This window comes from Ooceraea biroi, chromosome 8, assembly GCF_003672135.1.
Source record: "Ooceraea biroi isolate clonal line C1 chromosome 8, Obir_v5.4, whole genome shotgun sequence".
Taxonomy (NCBI): Eukaryota; Metazoa; Arthropoda; class Insecta; order Hymenoptera; family Formicidae; genus Ooceraea; species Ooceraea biroi.
In genome coordinates this window covers 14,493,359-14,511,773 of record NC_039513.1, presented here as the reverse complement: position 1 = coordinate 14,511,773, position 18,415 = coordinate 14,493,359, and the positions used below count along the sequence as shown (strand labels likewise).

The 18,415-nt window shown below is 41.4% G+C and overlaps 1 protein-coding gene and 1 long non-coding RNA gene across 3 annotated transcripts in view; one reads left to right on the top strand and one right to left on the bottom strand.

Moving 5' to 3' along the window:
- Positions 1–18,415, top strand: part of LOC105284864 (UPF0489 protein C5orf22 homolog) — a 513,796-nt gene that overhangs the window by 387,263 nt on the left and 108,118 nt on the right. The window lies entirely within an intron of this gene.
- LOC105284861 overlaps positions 1,887–18,415 on the bottom strand; it is a 92,103-nt gene continuing 75,574 nt past the window's right edge. The window contains exon 4 of the long non-coding RNA XR_894940.3: positions 1,887–9,408. This is a non-coding gene — a long non-coding RNA (uncharacterized LOC105284861). The remainder of the gene's footprint in view (positions 9,409–18,415) is intronic.

Here is an 18,415-nt window from a genome sequence, read left to right as displayed (position 1 = left end):
TTTATTTACTTTTTCTATCTACCAAGTTAATGTTTCGTGAACAGACTTCCTCCACGCGCGTGTAAAATTTACGCTATGACGAATTAACTCATAGCCGCGTGTTATCTTCTCTTTTCTATCTGCAAATTACATGTCGTTCTAAGTTCTTTAAGGAAAAAATGTAAATCTTCCTTTAAATTAATTCATAACAAAATACATATTATTAACATATTATTAACATATTATTATATTTCTCTAATAAGAAATATAATAATACGTTACTTCGCGACATATGTACATACAGACATTTTATTCTCACTTGGTATTTATTATATTACGAAAGACGAGAGAGTGACAGTCCGGTACGAGAACAGAAGTTTTCTCGCCAACAAGGGTGCAGTCGAAAAGGTTCGGAAGTATCAAGCCATTTAATTATTTATTACTGTTTTAACTCAGAACGAAAGTGGCCGTTATATAGCTCGCATGTGATTGGAGATCCTCGAAGTTGGCCGGCCTTGCAACGTGGGAGTAGTGGATGAAGATTCCCGCCACCGCTGCGAGTCGAGAGATCTCATTCGAATTGCTATTTCACTGCGGTGCGAGTCGTTCGGCGCGAACCTAACATCGTTCGTTGCCACGGCGGCAGAGCTGGCAGAATTTGTTGTCAGGGTGGGTGCCTCCACGCGGCCTTTCCCGGAAACGTGCTTCGGCACGGCTAGATTCCGCTTTTCTAGCTAAACAGCCAGGTTAGAGCTCCGTTCAAGCTAATTTATCCAAGTTCGCACTTGGCAGTACAATTTGTTTTAACATCTTTCATTATTCTCTTTAGCACTTGACACAACTAATTAGAAATTTGCCTACCAGGAGGCATCCTGGAAAGTCCGTCCACCTATTGGTGTTTGACGCAGGTTTTTTTTATCTCGCGTATCATATATGTTAACATTACCACACCTTCAAGACCACACCCTTGGGAAGGCTCATTCACTTCTGTTACGCACCGAGGATAAATCAGATATTCCATCACGTACTTCGACATGCAACTATATGTATTTCAATCTGTTGTATTTTCCACATTTCGAGTTTGCTTGTTCTCGTGTATTTAGCGCGTCGAGCAATTTGGCGAGCAGCAAGAGTCATTCGCGTTGGCCATCTGTGCCAAAATCAATCGCGTGTTATTTCGCCGTGCTCGCCGAGTTCTGTACATCGCGGAGATTCACGAAATTCAGTCGATGGTATTACATGCGAATTGCGTGCACGCATACAGCTCGAAGAAGCGGTTCGGCCATCCCGACGGCGCTTCCACCGGTTCCCAGGTCGAAGATGAAAGAAGAGCGCTGATACCGCGTGCAGGAGAGGCAATCATCTCTCGCGAAGGACTGCAGGAAGAGTGCCTTGGCGTGTAGCCTCAAGATGCAGCCACAGCCGGATGATTCGATTTGATGGCATTAATCAGCGACGGAGCTGGCGCGGATTAAAGTTGCGCCTCCGAGCGGTATAACGTTTCAATTTACCGCACGAGCATTCGGAGGGCTACGCGGGTCGAACGGCTAATACCGCCGAGCATCCATAATTCAGTCACCTTTTTGTGTTCGACTCGGTTCGAATTGGCGAGTAGCGCTGATGTCGTTTGCTACTTGAATTCCAAAAGCGCCTCGCGGTTTATTAACCGAGCTGAGGCCTGCTCTGATTCACTTTAAACGGAAGATAAATGCGACGGCCAATGATCGCGAAATCTCAAAAAAAATAAAGAACAAAGGCAAAGAGAGAGATTTTTTTCATAATGGTTGTTTTATGATCACTGCTGTTTTCCGCGTGATTAACTTGTGCTCGCATCTTGCACCAATCGGTAGATCGGTATGGCGTTCCCAACCACATCAGTTTTATTTTAAGCGACATTGTCGCAATCATTTTCGCTAAATCTTTGATGTTTGATATTCAACTAGTTCGCGCAGCGGAGCGGATTAAGAGCGATCGATATGAGAATATTGTGGAATTGATCATTCTCCATATGGAACTACTGTGTCTTATTGATTGACGCAAGAGCACTCAAATGTATTTGTCATTTTATGTGCTCCATTGTGATGGACATTGCAAGTAATCAAATGTATGATAAGTAGCAACGTGGTAAGCTGTAAAGCGGTCTGTCGACTCGCTGATACAAATCGAAGCTTCGGCGACGGTTTTCTCCGAAACAATTTATACAATTGCTAATGAGTGGTTAGTGATTCCGTCTCGATATCATACACATAAATAAAATTTATATGACACAAAACATATATAAATAGCATTGTTACGTTTAAACATTGTATCACGAGCTATTGGTTTCACTTTCGACATTACTTCAAGAGCAACACGATAGCATCATTTCCTTTATGGAAGATGAGTTATTGGAGTATCGACTTTTACGATGAGGGTACAGCTAGCTACAAAAATACATGTCGAGGGATATATTTTTACTACAGCTACCACTTTTACTTTTTGCTAAATTTAATTTACACTGCATAAAATGTATTACTTCTTATTGTCAAAAAAGAGATATATAAATATGTTTATGTTGGAGAAAAAGTTGACTATTTCCTTTTTCTGTGCTTTGTCCAATTACTTTCGCAAGTGATTATAACTCTAGTATGAATCTTACTTGTTAATTATTTGAATACAAAAAGATAGAAAACATGATCTACTTTTCACAAACATTAAACAAACTGTAATATAAAGAAAATGAATTCAAAACTTTAATTGATAGACAATTTTTTATAGTATATTAAAATATTTCTATACACTGTACACTAATTTTGAATATAAAATAGCGATAAATACCAAAATAACTTTGGGAACGCGATAGAATGTAAAACTTCGAGTCCCGTTCTTTTATCGCGATTACCTTTCGCAGGACCTTTCAATTTACGTGCGACAGGTTGTTCACGCAGCTGCTAAAGGTGTTAATTAACTTCTTTTGTTCCTCTCGAAATTTCTTATTAACACCTCGATCGTTCCTCGACGTTTCTCGGCGATGCTTGATAGAATCGTTACTCATCAAAATTCGGGCGCACCTGTATTGATAGCCGCTCCTCCACCTTTACTTCTCCTCTCCTTATTCGCATGCAAATTCATTAGTACCCATCAATTCATCAATCGTCGCATGATCGGGTCGACGACGAATAAAGGGACGCGTGTTTTAATGCAGACGCGACACTTTTTACTCGCCGGTCCGCTTCCGTTCCGCGTGCACCGTAGCAGGAGGATGGCTGGAAAAACTTTTTCACCGGCGAAACTTGAACCTGAGGATCCTCCGACATCCGTCTTCTGATCTTCAGGAACGCAGTTAATACCCGGATAATCTGTGCGCTTGTGCTCGTAACGAGCCGGACGAGCGGGCCGCGAGAGATTATTCAAATTAGAGGCAACGAACCATTACGCGCGCGGCCTTCTAGGAAATGACTTTCGATCATCGTTCTATCACGGGGAAGGCAGTGTTTCGATTTAATTATTACCAGGCGCGGCGCATAATTAACGACATCCGAGCATGTTCGCGCTGAAAAGCGTCGAAAGTCAATCTCGTTCCAGTAAAACGGCAGTGCAGTATTTCCACGACGCTAATTACGTGATTACGGAAGATGTATTAATTAGCACAATTATCTGCGAGAGCTTTCATCCAACTGTCTGAAGATAAACGAGGAGGAGTCTCGTAATGCAACATGTTTTTTTATAATTTGTCGAATTTTTACAGTCGTCGCATTAAATGCGTCCATGCGTGTGACATGCACAATTGCTTCAGTGTGAGAATCAGAGCATAAACTATCGATCTTGAGGATCGAGTTGACTTACATTGTAATTAGAACCTGTCGGCGAACGAACCAAGTGCGTACTCTTTACGTACTCGTTCTTTTCCGCACTCATTAATTGCTGCTCTTAATGGTGTATTTAACGTCATCTCGTAACAGCAAAAAAGAGGCTTAAAGTAGATAAACGAATAGTTAGAGATACAATTTTACTGATCCTGCTCATTTTTCTCGTTCTGCTTAATTTCACGAGAATTTTATTTAACGCGTTCGATACCGAGTGATTGAATCGTCCACCAGAAAGCATCTCACATTTTTTTAATTTTTAATATTGGAAAGGGAGATTCTTTTGGACTTTATGGAAATGAAAAGGAAATTGCTGTTAAACATGTGTGTGATGCTAATAAGCGAAAGTGTTAAATTATTCTCACCTCAAAGTATGTATATATACAATAATCCGAACCAGGAAAACTGATTACACAATTAATATTTATAAAAGTGTTATAAAAATATATATTCTTTTGGATTCTCCACCCTCCATAGCTTGTTTATTATTTATCTTCATGCAATCATGGAGACTCTTGTTCATATAACTGGTTCAGATATAAAATGCGGAGATTTATAATTTGTAAATAATGCCCGCATAGACGAAACAATAAACATCATGACAGTAATACGACTAGGAAATATGAGCCAAATAATGTATCGTTATTTATTTACGATAATGTATCTACAATATTATACTATATTTTAATACGAAATACAAAACGGGACACACAGATCTGTAATCAACGGGTGCTTGCATGCCTTGAATTTATTGGCTAACTATTTATAGCAACATTAGCTCATGATGAATATCAGCGAGCGCCATAATCATAAATTGCATCATAATTGTTCATTAATTGTTTCCTTCAGCTTCCTCCATAACGATGCACATTTAACGTTGTTACGTTGTTACATGGAGATGATTTATGTTCCGGATAGTAAAACAAACGACGCATGCGTGTAAATATGTTGGAGAGTGCATGAACCGCATGAGCGGTTCGCAGATATTCGTTGGAGTTTTCAGATTTTTATTTTATGCATTATCACTCTTCTGTATTTATTAATTGTAAGCACCCATTGTTACGTTGCTCGTAATACTAATTCAATTTAATAGCTACGCGGCAACATAAATTATCCTTCGTATGTATCTTAAATAAGCAGCATCCACTTTAATTAAATACTTAATAATTTATTGCACAATATCTAAAATATACCAACATATGGCAATGTGCACGTCTGGGGACTAATCATTGGATAATAATAATAAATATCGCCGCGATAACGTGGCTCTTTAGCAATTTCGGAATGTTGATTGAATTTTGCATGCATATGTGTGTTTTTTTGTATTTTATCATGCATTACATATAAATACAATATTAGATCACTCCATAAGTAATAGCATTCTTTGAAACTAATTGTCAATGAAATTTTCAGTAAAATATTAATATTTACATTTATTCTAATTACAAAATTGGATTTCATCTCGAGTCTCCTTCATCAATTGATTCCATATTTGATGCTCAGGCGACGACACGGCTGACCGTAGAAATGATAAATCGTCGAACGCGAAAAGATCTTGGAGCGTGAGACGATAAATGATACCATTATACGGCTGCATTGAATGCTTCACTTAGTAGAAGTTTCAGCACTAGCCTACAGATAGTATCGCAGTTTATTGAAAATACGGATTGATATCATTACAATATAAATCCTTTCATAGCCACGCCTTATTTCATCTTGAAACAAGCAATTAAAAATTTCCTTCAAATTCCTTCACTTTTAGACATGAATGCGTGCGCTGTTATATGACGACAGCATAACGCCAAGAAGAGAAATCAAGATAAATACATAAATCGACATACGCTGGTGAATATATATATATATATATATATGTAACGCTCAGTGTATTAAAATGTTTTTACTTTTCTGCGAAATTTAATAATCGAATGCGGTTTTTGAATTTCTTTGAGGGAGAATTTCTCTCTGAATACCATCGCGAGAAAAGAGAATTTGAGAAGTATGTTGCGTATTTGGAAAGGTTGTGACCTGTGATGCAAGCTGGTGCCACGATCGGCATATAGAAAGTCGAGTTTTCCATATTTACGCTCACCGTATGAGGAAACAAGGTGTGTTCACACACAAAGATTAATATCTCGCCAACTGTAACGTGTTATTAAAACAAATCGAAAATTGATATACGACATTGGCGCCCAAGCTTCGATCATGTGGAATATTCGACACACCCGTAGAACGATCTCATTCATCGTCTCCAGGAGTACTTGTACCTCAGATATCACTTTATAGCAACCAGACACATTTGGCGCGTACTGATATCTGGATTTCAAAATCGAAACCTATCGATATTCAATCTGTCAAGATTTATTTCCCACCCATAGATACATACAGTTTCATTCCCACGGATCTACAGCGGCTTTAATCTAATTATTAATTTCATATATTCCTATTGTTTGTTGCCGCGTTTCCATTCGCTATATTTAATCTTCTATATTTGAACCTTCGTAAAATTTGTTACTCTTTGAAAATCTAAAACAGTATCAATTTTGTTTTATTTAGACATTAATGTCTTCTTACAATCTTTATATAATCTTCTCTTCATACTCTTGGTCCTCTAACAATGTTATAAAATATATGTTTCTTCTTTTCATTGTTAAGTTTATTATTTCACGTTTCCTCTCCCGGATATACTTTTGAATGAAATATATTTACGAATATCACAAATATCATAAATAATTTTGTTTAAACTACAGATGTAGTGTACATGTGTTAACGTATCGCGTTAATATTCTACAAAAGTATTTTAGGCCATCTCATCACTTTCCCATGATTTCTTTTAAAGATTTATCAAATCTCCGGCTCGGGAGAAGGTATGTCGATGCCGACATACTCGTGGCTTCTTGATTTTCTCGCCAAGTCGACGGTAATAAGGAGCCCTCTCCTCTCGCACCGTGGAAGAAGCGGGGTCGACGGTGGTTTATGGGGGTCGCGTTCCCACTTGTGCAATCGCTTCATGGTAAAGTGTTACACGAATGCATACAAGGGATTTTCTCTCTCCCTTTTCCCGTCGCCCTCTTTCATCTCGCCCTCCTTCTCACGCCTCTTTCTTCGCGCCTCTGTCTTCTCTCCTCCCCCTAAGTTCTCTCGGTCTTCCTCGCTGTTTCCTCGTCGCTCGCACGAGTATATCGTAGAATGCATCGGCACTTCCGAGCATCCCCCTCGTTATCGTTGTTGCAAATCCACTCAGTGCGGCTTGCAGCTACCGTGCGCGTCTTATCGCCCGCTAAGGTCTAATGAACACTTTGGACAATGACGATATATCGCGCATTCTGGAATTTCTGGGAATCATCGATAAGCATCGATGCACAAACAGTGCGACTCGGTAAAAGTTACGCTGACAAGTGATAGACATTATCACATACTTCTTGCACTTTGTCGCTTCAGAAAAGATTTTTCTGAAAATTATTACTATAATATTATTATATATACTATAATAATATGATAGCAAAGTAGATTACCGCGAAAACTTGAATTCGCATTAAGTTTATTTTATTAAATGAGATTCTATTCTTACTAATCAGATTTCCTATTTCCGTCTTATCAGTCGAAACAATGTTGCATCTTTCTTCGAAATAACTTACTGATAAATAAATATGATCATGTATGATTATCATTGTATTAATAAATTTCACATAGCAGATACATTTCTAATTAATGCAAGGAATATCTCAAAACACGTTATATAAAATTACTGGCTTTTGAAAATGATTCATAATGGAGACTCATAAGAGTTCATAGGTATACTTGCAGGAAGAGTATTCTAAATGGTGGCCTTGCGTGAATCTCTAGATAACATGATTAATGCGTGAACTTAAACGGGATGATAATTAGTGCAGTTTTCCGGAATTGCAAATTATACCGTTGGCATATTCACGTGCTGCTGACTTGGTATGATTAAATTCTCAAGATAAAGTCTCGTGTAACGGGCATAATATTGTATGCACAGTGCTACATTGCCAGTGTGTTCATGTATCGCGTTACTTGCACGTGCGCTCCGCTATGATTTTTAATGCTTATCAGTAGCAATCGTTTTATCCGCTCAGTGGAAACGTGTTCTTCCTGAACGTAATACACATTTCAAGCTTCTTGGTGCTTGATGCAATATTTTCAATCTATCACGCTCTGTATATGTGCAGGGCAATACTTAATAAAATAATTAATAAATTATGCGCGTTTCATGGCGGAAGCTCTCCTTCATTCGACTTTGATGATCATCCCACGAACGACTCCGCGAAGTGGAATCATTAGTGACATTTCATTAGTGACACAAGGTTTTTCTGTAATAACATGACGTTCAACTTAGGATTATCTTGATTCTCGAATACATGTTCATCGCCCAGCTGCAATCCCTTCATGATCATCATTATCTATTCCAGAAGTTGATGTTACCGCTCGTCAGATCTAGATTGATGTTCATCGCGAGTCAGTTCGAATCGCGATGATGAACTTGACGATCTTACCGTTTCGCCATCGATGCTGTGATTATTTAATCATTTATCTGTCACGTGTACATGATTGATTATGCATGTATACGTGCGAGAAAGAAAGATTGACATTCTCGCGCGACACCAACTGTGCTACCGTGCGTACGTTCCTTGTACCTTGAGAATTATTATAATAAACAACATTGTGGATTATATGGAGCATGTTCGCGCAAGTTTACGACTCGACAAGTCGACGTCGTTAGTTTTGTCAGCGAGCGAATTCTTGCCACCGATCGGCGTTCGTGCGCGCCTATGAACGAGGGTGCGTAATGCGTACAACGTACGCTGATTACGTCGCGAGTGCATTCACACTGCACACGAGCACCGGGCAGAGGACTTAGCGATATTACAGGTTATTAATGGTACGACAGTGATCGATTACCCACTCGAGAAAAACTGGTCCCTATTATTAATATAAAAGTATAATTATATCCTTTTTCGACCCCCACTTCCATGGCGCGACATTTATTGGACGTACTTAAAAGATATGTTGCGCCTAATTAGATGCATATGCATAAGTCCAGCGAAAAGTGCAGTATAACTGAAAGTTGAGATAGTAACTTGTAAAATAATATATGGAAGAACAAGCGTAAATTAAGCTATAACACGAGTTTTTTATTTAGTTGTGTGTTTTCTGCTTCAGTTAGATGTTCCAATACTCTCCTCTTCTCGCTAAATTCAGCTTCCCCTCATAAAAAAGGCTCCGTCCATATATCTTATGTCAATGATCAACGCGAGTAGCCTATGTATAATACATATGATTAAAATTTATTTACGGTCGTTTACGTGATTTATACCTTAGTACGTCACTCTGAAATTATTCTCTTTGAAGTGACTGAAATCCACCTATCCTTTTTGATCGCGTTAAACAATCTGTTGTCATTACGTTGTCCCTGAAATTACACAAAACGTCGAAAGAGACACGATGTCTTCTGTTCTCCAATGCACTAAGAACCCATAGAAGAAGATCCTATTTCTCGCGAGTAATAATCTCTTAGCGGTGAACACGTTGTTTGGCAAGTTTTTCCGTCGTTATGGACGCTACTCTGCCAACAAACAAACAACCGGAAAAATCGTGCTAGGTATATCACTTGAAATTTCTTCAGAATTAAGATGATTAGGATAAAGATGAGATAAAAACAAGAGAGAAAGAGAAAGAGGGAGAGAAAAGGAGAAGAAGAGGAAGGAAAGTAGGATGGTGAAGGGCAGCGAGTTCGCGTGGATGACTTTATCGCTTATTAATCGTGCGACTGTGATCGATTATCTCGAGTGAGAATGGCCAATTCCACATGGAGCACGGCAATTACGTCCGGTTCTCGGGTCATTATTATTAACATGGAGAGGGTTCTGCAGGCGCGGAGGAGCTCTTCGTGGCCCGCATAATCGCAGCGTGATAAAGGCGAGTTCAGGCGGGTCACGGCATTTATGCATTTTAGGCCGCGATCGATCTATAAAATGTTAATTGCCGATACGTGGGCTGGACATAATCCTCCCTTCCTCTCTTCACCTCCGTAATCGAAAATGCGGAAGAGCTTTTACCGACGATAATCGCAAAAGTTCCAGGTCCTCGCCATGTAGGATAACAGGTATTCATACAGGATATTGGCGGTTCTTTGAGATTATTAACGATAACGGTGCGCACATAAGGTGACCCAACGCTAAAACCTCAATGTATTTTAATACAGGCTGTACCGTTGCTCCGGCGATGGTATAATATCGCGACAATAAAACAGTAAAACAGTGCATGTACATTTCGCGTGCAAAGAATAACAGCCAGCATACCGAGTGCGCCTTTAGCATGCTACAATTTAATTGAATCGTGATCAGCAAGCCAGCTACCACTTCAATTAACTCTACAGATAAGTGTAAAACCCGATTTTATAATGATTATAATGAACGCATTTAGGTAGAGAGACAGAGAGCCAGCTGCGAGTGTGAATTTATCCATCGGTAGAAAATGATTTTAGCGGAATCTTGATTACAGCAGCACGGTGGTTACCGTTACCGTAAAGATTAATCTTTTGCCATCCAATAACGGTCAAGCATATCTATCGACAGCCGTGCACACCATGGCCGTTGACGATCGCACAAGTATCGCAATTAAGTCTGCCTCACGGTCTACCAGGTCGACGTAGCCGCATGCATTAGCGTGCCACATTGCCGTCATTATCATTGCCACTGGTTGCACGCCACGCACATACGCACACACGCACGCACGCACGCACGCACGCACGCACGCGCACACACACACGCTTCTTCTCTCTTTTTCTTTCTCTTTCTCTTTCTCTTACATTACACATGAAAGAGTTGCCGCGTGAAAAAGGATCCCCTCGCGATTTTTCGTTTACGCGGGAGAGAGATCTTGGAGCCGCGAGCGTGGACAGCTCTCAGCCTGACGTCAACGAGCGTTACGACACGCTGAGAGATCGCCGATCTCGCCGCGCATACGAGCTCGCGGTATCCCACACGCCTTGTCGGCGCGCGTGCACGCGGCAACTTAATCGGCTTTTCCATTATTTTCAAGACCCCGGTGACCTACACGCATGTTTACACGCCGGTCGGCAGTGCTTGCGCATGTGTTTGTACACGTATATGTGCGTATTCGCGAGCATCATTAACCGTCAACGAACCAAGAAGGAGCGCGCGGCATCGTCGACAAGGCGGACACCGCGGCTATTGTGATCTAAATCAGACTTTATCGCAACATTTCGCGGTGCTACTTTGCGGTATATCGCATTGCAACGCGACGGGACCATTAAATTCTTCTCGAGTAGCGCGCTTTCGCACTTTCCGATCCAAGCGCCGTGTGAAAGACACGATGAACGTTTCCTGAAATCATATTTTGGAATTATCGCCCTCGAATTGCCTCCGATTGCTGACAATGTAATTAAGATGTGCTCTGTCAGTTTGTAAATCAGTTGTAAAAGAAACAGATGCAGTCTTACCACGAGTTTACTGTCGTCCGTCAGGAATTTACTCATTTTCTGCAGAATCCAATTTCGCTTTAAAAATAAATCACGTCAAATCGCCAAATTGTTTTACGACTCTTGTCAGTGGTCAACAATTATTTTATAATACATGTGCAATAATTTCATAATTTGATAGCATAATAATAATAATCTTGAAATGCAAGGCGGTTTCTTAAAGTTCTCGATGAGTACGTAATGTAAAAACATTTTTCTTAAATGCATATTATTTGTATTTTAATCAGTGTGTTAAGATCACAGCTTTATCATGTGAATTACCTATATTGTAACGCAAAAGTGCAACAAATGAGTCTAGGATAGTTGAACATGTTAATTACTTTCAATGCCGATTATGGAACAGTTACGTAAAGATCATAAAGTGCGCTTTATTGACACATAAAGCATGCAATTAGCGCCTACCTCCGTTATAATCACCGCGCATAAGAAGTAATAATTAACGCTCGTCGGTTGACAAATTGGTCATCGCCGTTCGCGATCACTCGCTGGATGATTAATTGTCCACTGATTTTTCAGAGGTGTTGGGCGGAAACGAATTGCTTCATTGAACGCCCGCGGGTATAATCGAGGGCTTTATAATCTTCTTACCGTGCATGCATCCATTACTTTCACACACATTTTCAACTGCGCCGTGTTAAACGCAACTCCATAATGTATGACAGATATCCATTTATTATTGTACGGCGAAAATAATTGCATCTAGTGGACAGCTAATTCCAAAATGATTTCTCCATGAACTCTAATATATAAATATTGAGTAACGTTGAAGATATCGTTTATTATCATTGCGTAACGTTCGGGTTTAAATTAGTAATAGCGATTGATCCATGAATTTAATTTAAAAATATTATTATAGTTGATGTCACTCGGCAATCCGTTTAATTCAATATACGTTTAGCAGAGAAATACTTCTGCTGCGGTTCCTTCGCTTCTGCTATCGGTACAGAAATGATGGATTTCAACACTGTTGAAACAGGCGGATGGATAATTTTAGATCCGCGTGCAGCTCGCGGTTATGTCGCAATCATTTAACGATCATTGTCAACGCGTCGTACATCGTATTTTAATCAGTCGACATGATGTCAGACCTGCGGTACGCGATTGTTCAAAGATCAACGGTTTATCACCGGGTCATTATGCGGGATCTCACTGCGCGCAATTTACGTGCACGTTGATGCATCGAGTGTTCTCGTATTGTGATACCGCCGCGAAAGTGCAATAATTTATGCTCGTCAGACCCGAATGTGCGTGTCTCTTGAGAATCTTGAACAAGTAACAAGCCCCGCTTCGTCCTCCATCCATACTTCCACTGTAGATTCGTTTTAAACTATATTTTTCGCGATGTTCTCCCTCGGACCGTGTCTATGTCGGGGATGTACGTATGTCCACAAATTTAAGACGCCGTAAGTGTTTTTTTTTTAAAGCCCGTCAAAACTTAAATCAGTCGAGGTAGACTGTTTTATATATTGTTTTCAAGGAGATAAAAACTCTACGAGGCTACAATTATTGCCACAGCAGGTTTTAAAAGTTCCATAAAAGCAGATGGAAGAAGGAGGTACTCATTTATACATTAGATCAAGACGCAGTAAATGAAGAGGCAGATACGCCGGTTACGGAAAACGTTACAACGCTGTAACGACACCTTGGATAGAACGTCAATAAATTATCTTTCCTGTAAACCGTGTGAGAGATCGCGAATGTATTAGTATTTTACGATTAGCGAATACGGATTGTTCGATGCGAGAAAGAGGGATGTAGAAAGGGATTTCCGATGTGAGCGAGACGCTCACACAGTGATATCAAAGTATCGCTTGACATCTCGAAAGACGTCCCTCCCCTCCTCCACCCTCCAAGAAGATAGAATTTGGCAAAAATGGCGTCCGCACGGCGGAGTAGCTGTTTGCCGTGCGCAGTAAATCGCATCCGGGTGCAAAAAGCGTACTATGATTGGCAATGATTGTCCGGCATTCTATCGAATGGCCGTTATAAAATACCCGCGTGCTCGCGACACATGTGTTTCGATGAAAATTTTAATGTTTTTCCCCGTTCGGTCTCTCCCTTGCCTCCCCTACCGGGGAGGCGCGGGGCCCGATCGATTCTTTGCATCCAGTAATATAAATCTGTTGCTGCTCCGTACGCGCGTTCATCGCATGTCGCGCCGATAAGAAACGCGCTTCTCGGCGGCCGGTCGCTTATTAATATCGGCATCGAATTGTGCGCCGGTCGTTCCACGCACGCGGGAACAGATGGAGATATTTAAATGTCAATACCTCTGACTGGATTCGCCGGCAGCTTCTTTACGATCGGTCGTTAGAATCGATGTTACGCAGGTACGTGCGTACATCCGGCGTTTACGTTTTACGACTTCTTCTTCTCGAGTGTCTTCTTACTCGTGTTGCACGCGAACACGCTCGATCCTCTTTCTTTTTTCGTCGTCGCGTTCACGAGCGCCGGTATATAGAACCACGTGACTGTTTGCTCGAAATGCAATCTCATTTTGTCAAAAAAGAGAGAAAGAAGAGGAGCAGGAGGGGGAAGGGTAACGACCCGGGTCTATGATAACATTCTGATTCCGATGAATGTAAATGGAGCAGTTATTCTTTTCGGCGTCTCTGAAAGGATACGTCGTAACTTTCGGTTCCTGTTAGTGTTCGTACTCGGAGAGCATCGCGCTTCCGCGGACGTTGCTCGTTTCCAGTAGCGGCAAAGCCGGCGAGCGAGGTCAGCGGGGTTGTAATTTATGGGGCCGTACGTCAGGATATCGGCGATGCCAAGTGGCTGCTCGAGGATTTTATGACTCACGGGATTGCCGGGCCCTCTTCTTCGAGTCGACGGCCCGCGCGTTTCTCAACGACCCTCCCCCCCCCCAGGCATTCAAAAAATTTTGACGATCCGCACGAAATTGTGACGTCCTCGTAAATACGCGTTGCTATTGCCCGCGTACTCTCTTCCCCCTTCTTTCCCTCGTCAGAAACTTTCTTGGGACTCTGTAAAGCTGGCTTTAGTAATACTCACTCTTTTTTATACTGACATTCGGATGTTACTTTGAAAGATGTGCGATAAAGTCGATATGCCAATAACCGTTTACACACAAGATGCGCCAGAAGTTTGGCATTTTCTTTCAACCATGCACGGACATATTGAGAACTTTGAAATCGACTTTTTCCTGGAAGAAAGTTGAGTGTAACTTCATTTCTTGTATCTCTTAATTTTTAACAATCGATGAGGATTAAATAACCAAGCATTAAACTAAAATCTGTTACGGCAAATATTGCTTGAAAATAATTCGAAAATGATAAGAATTTTCATTAAACAACATTGTCTTATTTATTTTATTATATTATACGAATCTACAGTTCTACGTACAACCAAACTTTCCATGAATGTTTTTTACAATAGAAATTTGAACAATAGCGTGAATTCCTTTCCATATTCGCGATAAACGAGCGGATAAATGAAGATCGGTTGCTCGTCGCACATCTGAGATCGTAACGGAGCGCCCTTGTCAACTTTATCGACATAAAAGGATTCGTAGAAACGCGCGGATATGAATAAGAGTACGCCTTTATTTTATATTACTCATTATCGTCGGCGTTACTCATTAACGCTCCAGTACGTATTATTACACGCTGCGCGCGCTTCTCGCGCGGCGGCAATGTATAATGCCATGTGATTACGCAACCATGGCTTTGCAATATTTTCCCGCGTTAGCCTAAGCTCACGTAGCGCCATTGCACTCGGGAAAGGCGGTAATTCGCCAAATAGGAAAGCAATTTGCTGAAGACCTCGATGCTAATCGGCGAAACTCACCGGGCGTGCTCTAGCGCATCTTTTTTTTCAAGGATCGCGTAGAGCTGAGTGGCCGCGAGTTTTACACGGCTCGCTAATTACAGGAAGACGATCCCGTCTGACTTGAAAAGGTCGCGAAATGCTAAGAACCGTCATCACCAAGTTTGGTCTCATCGACTAACAGCAACGGATGTGTTCGCGCGCGCGCACACGCACATAATTGTCACTACAGTCCCGCCAGTGAGAAGGAATTCTACAAGATGACGATGACGAAAAGTCCGCGTCGATTTGTTTAGCAAGATTCAAACACGAAACTCTGTAATTATTAATATTGCCAAGAATTTTGCGAAATTTTGCTAAACAATTCGCGCGTACTTTCAACCCAATATTTACGTTATATCGTTAGCATCTCTCTTTATTTAATTAATTCCGAGCCACTCGAGAGCCACTCGTGCGTTCACCTATGGTAGATAGGTAGGTAGGTATATATACTTGACGTCGTGCCGCGGCATCAGGTTCGTGTGTACCTGTGTTACGCAGCGCCATCAACGTTCGCACGCTAGTTTAACTCAGCTGTGCGCGCGTTCTTATATACGGTGTGTTCGAAAACCGCGTATCATCGCGCGATGACCGAACAGCGGAATTTATATTCAAATTGATTCATGATTAATGATCGCTTGCGATTCAGCGATATTAGTTATATCACGTGGTGCTTTCTCGAGTGAGAAATGTCCTCAGATCTCGAACGTATTGTCCATCATTGTACCTCACTTGCGCGCCGGCTCGTAAATAGAAGCTGATACTCGTGCAACCAGCGCGAAATTATCATTTGTTGCCGTCGTGCTCGGTTACCGCAGCGACGTCCGTTTTTGCGTCCGGAGTATGACGTTACATTAAAGAGAAACGTGCGGAACGTGTTTGTGCAGTAGGAGTCGCGAAGGAGTATTCGACTGGCGCAGATATTGCGATACACAAATATTACGCGAGACACAATGGAGGAAAAGGACTTTTGTTTGAAAACGGCTGCTGCACGGGGCTGGGGAGTCAAATAATCGTGACAATTGCGCGAAAGACGATGGTTACTTAACCGAAGCCCACGTGGAAACGTGTCGGGATACCGGCGACACCCACGCGGAGCGAAAATAGATTTACCTAACGACACTCGAGAGTGCGTGAGACTAGATTCGAACGAATTTGACCAATATCTCTCGGATAGATAAGGAGATACCAGGAAGAATCGTTAAGATGCGAGAGTTATTACACGCACGTGTGTAAAGCACTCTTTGACGATTTGCAATTATTGAGAAATAAGCACGACATTACGTGTCTTTTATTTGTTTCTCCGTATATTTACGAATAATGTGTAGAATTTATCATGATTCCATATCTACGAAACTTTGCTTCGTCGTTATTGGAGCTATAAAATAAATTGGCAACGTTTTACGCGCTAAACGTAAATTGTTTGTCTGCCATTTTGCAATCGGTTTCCTCAACTCGGAAAAAGTTTGGGAAGAATATGCAAGTTTTGTGATATTATCGGAAGCTGTGCTAAATCGCACGATTGGATCCGATACAATCCCGATAAATCCAATTTTCTGTGTTATAGATACGGAAAAATGTACTTCATATCAATTGTCACGTTTCAATCGCCGTGGATAAATACAGAGATCATTTTTCGTAAGCTCATACCACCGGAATTCAAACTTATTGAAATTATATTGATTTCAAGCTACGGACGCGTGACCATGTGAAAAAAAGATATTCGCGCGATGTAGAATTGCATCGGTGGAATTTTATTTCGCAAAATTACGCAAATGTAAATTATTTTACTCATTAAATCCTTCTGTTTAAAACACCGAGTTAGAGAATTTTACATTTATTATTGTTATTTTTTATACACGCGCAAAAGTGTGCAAAAACGCGTCACACGGTGCCATCCGTGAAACAACAAGGAACATTTAAATCGCAATTAATCTCTCGTCGCGTTGCGAGCGAGCGCGCGGATGAAAGCGCGCGCGGGACGCGGACGGAGAGAACGGGAAAAAGAAAATCCTCGAGGTGGAAACGTCGATACAGATTTCCGTGGAACTTGATCCCGCTATTCTGCCATTTATTCCATTTGTCTCTCGAATCAGTCACGACGATCTGCGCGATCTTTCGTAGGTGCATAAATCACACCGGGAATACCCACGGCCGCGGCGACCTTTCGATCGCGAGGGCCGCGTTTGCGGAATTTATTGTCTTACGTTGCAGCTAATGCGGGAGCGCGTAAACGCGCACCCGTCACAACGTGTCCTTTTCGGATCAATGGGACGTTGTGCAGAAAGGAAAAAAATCAAATCCCGTCGATCCCGTCATCCAATTAATGTTTTATTAAAATTCCGATTTCTGCACGAGAGCGCGGACGCGCCGCGCCGTTTGCCGTCGAGCGCAAAGGCGTGAGGTTAAACGATGGACAGGGCGATAAGGCTAATGAGCTGTAACGATCCTTTCCCCGCTTTATTCCGCTGCCTCCCCCCGCCGCCGTTGCGGTTAACCTTTATCCATGTGCGATTTTCAAAGCCCTTGTTAAACGCCGACTTTCTCCGCCTTGAGAAGGAGAGAGAGAGAGAGAGAGGCTTGCCTAATTCTTAGTAGTTGGGGATGTGCGGAGGAATCGTCCGCGTTTATAGGCGAACATACGGATAATTGTTGCGCGTATAACTCGGGGCTCTCTCGTAATTGGTTGCCCTTTATCGTCCGTCTTAATAGCAGTTTGTTGAGAGTTAGATAAAAGTCCCATGTGTCTGCGTGTGTGATGGGCCGAGTTGCCCGTACGTACCCTTCTATTGCTTCGCGTAATTTATATTTATAGAATATACTCGTGTGTTTGAAGTATCTATTATTAGTCGAGATAATGCCTAGCGTCCGGCCGACTGGGTTGTTATTAAACCCTCGCAATTTGTTATTCTTGGGGTAGGCGACATGTTCGCTGTACGAGAACAAATAATCTCTTATACTCAAAGGATCAGAAGAGGAAAGACATTTTCAAGACTTCACGCTTGAACAGTAATACGGAGAGCAGTACAGATTTATAATAATGCAGAAGAAATGTGTAATTAATGGATATTAATGTGTTAATTACGAACACTACGTCAATCCTTTACGTGGCTTTCGCGCATGTAAATCGCTTGTAGCTTGTATATAATTTATAACGACGAATTTTGATGCAGCGCTGGGCTCGGATGGGAGTGGGAAAACGGTAGAAATAATCACGTACGTTCTTCCCGTGTTACATTCT